General features: G+C 36.4%; 1 long non-coding RNA gene across 1 annotated transcript in view; it reads right to left on the bottom strand.

The window, feature by feature from the left end:
* Window positions 1-60: 60 nt before the first annotated feature.
* The window catches only part of LOC128248864 (uncharacterized), a 67751-nt gene continuing 62737 nt past the window's right edge, over window positions 61-5074 (bottom strand). Inside the window, exon 3 of the long non-coding RNA XR_008264989.1 lies at window positions 61-399. This is a non-coding gene — a long non-coding RNA (uncharacterized LOC128248864). The remainder of the gene's footprint in view (window positions 400-5074) is intronic.

Here is a 5074-nt window from a genome sequence, read left to right on the forward strand (position 1 = left end):
ATAATAATAATAATAATAATAATAATAATAATAATAATAATAATAATAATAATAATGTATTTTCTACTCTAGGCACAAGGCCCGAAATTTTGGGAGAAGAGGGCCAGTCGATTAGATCGACCCCAGTACGCAACTGGTACTTAATTTATCGACCCCGAAAGGCTGAAAGGCAAAGTCGACAAGAAGAACCATGGAACTTTTGGGGAGCCCCATTACCTTGGGGAGCCCCATTACCTCGGCGCAGATTAAGAGTTCTGTTTTTTCAACCTTTATGTAATTTTGGAAATATTCCTTTATTTACACGTCTTTGAAGATGTCTTCTTCTTCACTTTGGGTAGCGGCGGCTTTTTGTAATCCGGAAACGACGTGGCATATATCATTCCTTCGACATGTTTCAAACTGAAAGTAATATTGTAAAAAGGACAAAAAAAAGTGTGAAGAGAAAATTCCAAACGGAAAAAAATATATCGACAAAGAAAATAACGATGGCATTTAAATAAACAGATGGAACCACAAATACAAACGCAAGTAGTGACCCTCTGGAAAAGATACAGGAAAGAAAACTGAAGAAATTTGTAATGTAAACACAGATGCTGGTAACCAAGACAATAACAGAGACAGTCCAATGTCAACAAGTTTTGACTTTAAGTTGTGTCACAAAAAAAAAAAAAAAAAAAAATGCATGCCATAAAAAATTTTCTGATTATCTGAAGAAGAACGGACAATGATTAACGTGGTGTAAGGTCTTGAAAAGTGGAGTAGCTTTTAATGTGCCTTTAAAGAGACGATTAAAAGAAGTCCATGCCGATGTATGGGAAGATGTGGATTTTATCGGCTGAAGTAGGGGAATATGGATGAGTGTGCTTGATCTTTGAGACTGAGACTGAAACGAGGCAAGACATTAATCCATGTCCTCACATACCTGCTCACAAGTAAGTTGGATGGCTGGATGTCCCTGACAAGACTTCAATGAAATGTAAGCATACTAGACCAGACATAGTGATTTCCAAGAAGGAAATTATGCACAACAGTTGAAATTAGTTACCCAGGAGAAGTTAACTTGATGTTTAAGATTAGTGAAAACGATAATACCTTTGCTGAACTGATGAGAAATTTGCAGCTATTCCATTCAGACTGTAACTTTAGACATTTATCAATAATTATTGATTTACTTAGTTAGATACACTATCTTCCTCAGTAACCATATTGAGGGGGTGGTTTTCGTAATACCAGAAAGAACCTAATTGAGAGATTACAGCAACAAGCTAGCAAAAACATTGTCAAAATATGCAAAACATTCATGAAGTTCAGCATGTAATAGGATCCACTTATACAATGATATCTATGACTACGTCCCTATGTGCGTATATACATGCATGCTTATATTTATATAATACATACATACATGCATACACGACTACTCTGTTGATGGCGTCTAAATTCCAGAGGAATGATCTTGTTTCTTGGCTACAAACAACCTCTTTCGCTGCTAGTGAGAAATTCGAGAAATAAAACTATGAAAACGTACAGAAAATACGTGTATACAAACACACACACACACACACACACACACACACACACACGCACACACACACGCACACACACAAACACGCATATGTATAAGTGTGTGTGTATATATATATATATATATATATTTTTTTTTTTTTTTTTTTTTCATAATGTTGAACCGTTAATCCAGACACATTTTTTCTCCCACCCCCTCTCTCTCTCTCTTCAAAACGTAATCCACAGTTCAGATAGGTCCTCGGCCAGTTGTTCTAGCCTTTTGCGCTAAGAGATTAACGAAAATAAGCTGACCTTTTGATTTTTCTCGGGGCAATTCATCGATCAAAGCTGAATAGCTATGAAAAATCTTTTGTTTTCGCTTTCCTTAATTTAGTTACGAATAGGATGAATACGTGAAGCCAAATAGCTTTCTTTCTCTTTGGGTCGACCCGTCTTCAATCAAAGAGCAGCTCGTTCAGTATGCTGATTAACGCGCGAGGGTAGATTTATCCTCCTTTTTATCTATTTACATTTCATTGACTTCGTCTTTCACTGGTAGTCACAGAGATGAATGAAACTGTCTTTTAAAGAATGGACTGGAGATCTACAAATAACTCGTGTGCACAAACAACTATATTGTACCAACTTAATGAAGGGTCATCTTAATAAGCAATTACAGGATTCAGTATAGTTTCTATGTAACGAATTTCACTTGCGAGACGGTGATCAATGAGAACACGAAATCACATAATTACTAACAGAATGTTTTAACCAGACAGCATTTAAGCCTGTGTCTTAATCGTTGCAGGCAGGGAAACAGATGCCCTGTTATTTATTTATTTATTTATTCTTCTTTTTTTTGTGTTTTTTTTCTTTTATCACAATACAACGCCACAGTTTCTCGCATATGTTACAACATTCATCACCAGCACCACCAGCACCACCAGCACCAACACCACCACCATCACCACCACCATCACCACTACCACCACCACCACCACCACCACCACCAATATCTGAGTGACTCACTGACATTCTCCAAGTGTCTATTTATTTCCACAATTTACAAACTCTCATTTCCATTGTCACATGACAAAACCCCATGTACATATGTTAAAGTTCATAGGGAACGTTAAGGGATGTTGTTGTTGTTGTCGTCTCTTACTGTTAAACAGATAAAGGACCAACTACATCCTGGTTTTAAGCGTTGAGGCTTAGGCCTGCTTACATTATTATTATTATTATTATTATTATTATTATTATTATTATTATTATTATTATTATTATTATTAGCGCTGGATATCTTCAGTTTTTGTCCTGCACTCAGGCGGCCGTACTGTGATGGCAGTTATTATTAAAAAGAAGACCCCCATGAATACAGTAAAATCCGGGATGTAGGGAAGCATTTGATGATGGCCCGTGTCAGTAGCAATTTGCGCACCAAAGAATTTCAAAGAAGCGGTCAATAAGTTTGTTTGCTGTGACGAGCGTAAAAAGAGTAACGTTTCGGCGTATTGTCTTTCGTCAGAAAATGTAAATGATTGAAAAGGTGCTGTCGTCGCTTTGTGGTTTAAAAAGATGCAATATTCGAATGAAAAAACGAAAAGCTCAGCAATCAGGCTTCTCTATTGCACCAAGGCGGATTCTGCTCCATTCCTTTCTTGCAGTTGGAGCTTCATACTATTCCTCTTGGCGGCGTCGTGAGAACGTCAAGCTCACCATATATGGTATTCTTCGATACGTGTCCTTTCGCCCTTGCAAACGTGTACTTAAACACACACACATACACACATAAACACGCACACACACACACATATATATCTATTCATGTACATATAAAGACACAAGCAAGAAACATACACGTATCCACACATTTAAACATACAAAAACACATACACATTCAGTCAGAAAGACCCACCTTTACATAGACACACTCTCATATACATATACAGACACATACACACACATGCATACACATGAATACGCGCGCACGTAGCACATAGTTTGCACGTGTTCGACATCTCACAGGTAAATAGCACAGAGGAATGTAAAACAATTCTTCCCAATGTACAGACTTCAATGACTCAAATATTTTTTGTGCTGCAACACCTTCAGGTGAGGATAAGCACCGACAGCAGGTGTAAGAAGAGGGACACAGAATCTGAGGGGGCGGAGGATGCTTCTGTTTGCTGAATCTTATCCCTGGGCGAATGGTGAAGAAGTTTGCTTCGCAAGCATAAACGCTCTTGGTTCGATCTCAGCGTAGCACCCTGAGTTAAAGTCATTTTCTATAGCATCGGGTCAGCCTATGTCATGTTATTTAAAAACTGGATTGAATGGGAAATGTGTTGAGGGCGGCCAGTCGGGCTGACCCTGCGATTCAAATTGTGCGGCCCGAGTCATAGAGTTTCGCGCTGATTCTGCCTGAAGATTGCATTGAAATACAGATGTCTGTGGAATATTCAGCTGCTTTACATGTTAATTCAGGGGTAGATAATTCTGAACCAATTGAAGCCTTATCGTGGAAATCATTATCGGACTAATTAACTTCCGCTACATTTAACTTCCGTTAACTCAAATCAACTTGAGTTAACATTCGTTAACTTCAATTCAATTGAAGTTAAGGGAATTTGTAAGTTTTGGCAATTTTTAAAGGTGTTTTTAGGTGGTTTTTGGATCAGAAACTGATTTTTTGTTTGTTCTATAATAAAAGTTAACGTTCACTTTTTATCGTTAGCTTCCGTTACAATAGGAAATAATTAACTGATTAACGGTTATCGAAGTTAACTTTTTGGTTAACGGATTAACGATTAGCGAAGTTAACTTTTCGATTAACGGTGCCCACCTTTCGTAAATACGGGTACTTGTTTCTCAGGTGCTGAAATTTAAGACCGTTTGTTGAAACAAAAATAATTACATATAATCCATTCAAAAGCAGACAAACGTTGTTATCTACGCCTAATCTTTTATTTCGTGTCAAAATTTCGATAGCTCTCCTCTAACCGCGGAGTGGCCTTTGAAAGGTGTAGCTTTTTCTAAAATAACCAAGTAAAATAAGACATTCATCTTAATGAAAGATTAACGAAACCAGAAAGTGGTCGGATCGACTGCAGTTTATCTACCTTTATGGTGATGGAACAGGCGTTGAAATTATTGTTTACTTTTCAGGATGGGGATAGATTTGTTTAGTGAAAAGGTACACAACATTTCACATTATCAAAGAACTCTGTTTTGGTATGAATGAAATTTTACACACACACACGCGCGCATACATATACACATACACATTTACAGATATATACGTACATAAGAATTCATTCATAACAGACATACATGCTTGCTTACATATACATACATACATACACATGGACACATATATATATATATGTATGTATGTATGTATGTATGTATGTATGTGTGTGTGTGTGTATATATATATATATGCGTGTATATATATATATATATGCGTGTATATATATATATATATATATATGTATGTATATATATATATATATATATATGTATGTGTATGTATGTATATATATATATATATATATATATATATATA

Source organism: Octopus bimaculoides, chromosome 10 (assembly GCF_001194135.2).
Source record: "Octopus bimaculoides isolate UCB-OBI-ISO-001 chromosome 10, ASM119413v2, whole genome shotgun sequence".
Lineage (NCBI taxonomy): Eukaryota > Metazoa > Mollusca > Cephalopoda > Octopoda > Octopodidae > Octopus > Octopus bimaculoides.